Source organism: Corvus kubaryi, unplaced genomic scaffold (genome assembly GCF_017639235.1).
Source record: "Corvus kubaryi isolate FWS band 111438036 unplaced genomic scaffold, C.kubaryi_AGA036_p1.0 72, whole genome shotgun sequence".
NCBI lineage: Eukaryota > Metazoa > Chordata > Aves > Passeriformes > Corvidae > Corvus > Corvus kubaryi.
In genome coordinates this window covers 289,129-290,125 of record NW_024582060.1, presented here as the reverse complement: position 1 = coordinate 290,125, position 997 = coordinate 289,129, and positions in this window count along the sequence as shown.

Here is a 997-nt window from a genome sequence, read left to right as displayed (position 1 = left end):
CTAGATCTGCTCTGTCTCAGTTTTGTCCCACCAGCATTCCTTGCCAACAGCATGTTAGGTGAGATGTGTGTCAGTGGAGCTGTGCTGGACATCCTGGTCTGGATCTCTGTTACACTGGCACGGTGATACGGGAAGGTGGCCAGAGGAGAGGAAGCTTGGTTAGGGTAGGAAGGAAAACAGGGAACAGTGGTTCAGAGGCTCCTGTAAGTGGTAGGCCTAGGGTACCCTGGTGAAGGGTGCAATGCCACCTTCTGCTGGAGCCATTGCAGAAATGTCATCTGTCTGATGAGTCACTGGGCTCTTCCTGGGGTGTGGAGGAGCATGTGGATTTGTGTTTTCTTCTTGCAGGTGAGGGATCATGGGAAGCTCTCCCTTGCCTCTGCAGGTCTGTGTCTTTTTCCACACTGACTACCTTCCAGGTGCTCTGGAGCCAGTCATTTTGGTTTTCCTATGAATGGCAGAAGGGCTGAGTGGTGGATACGGTATCTGTGTGTTATGTCAACAAACAGGGTCCCTCGTTTCCAGGCTGTTCGGGTAAAAAAAAAAAAACAAACCAAAACCTCAAAAAGCTTGTGTTTTAAGTGCTGTAGCCGCAGCATCCGAGGAGGGCAGCCAGAGGACACTTAACCCTGGGAAGCTGGATGGCTCCCAGGAAACCCTGAGGAAGCTGGAGCCTGGACAGAGCTGAGCCAGCAGCCGGAGGCGCTCAGCTTCCTGAAGCACACAAGGACACTGATGGGCACCACGCTACGGCCAAGGCTTCTGCTGCCGCGGGCACAGGAAGCCGCGAATTAAAGCAAATTAAAGCGAATTAGAGCAATCCGCGCCATTAGCCACAAGGTGGCCCCAGGCCCCCAGCCACGGCCTTCGCGTGGGATGGGGCCGCGCGGCGCCCGGCTGTGAGGGGCCAGGGGGGACCCGGCTGTGAGGGGCCAGGGGGGACCCGGCTATGAGGGGCCAGGGGGACCCGGCTGTGAGGGGCAGCGGCGCCCGGCTG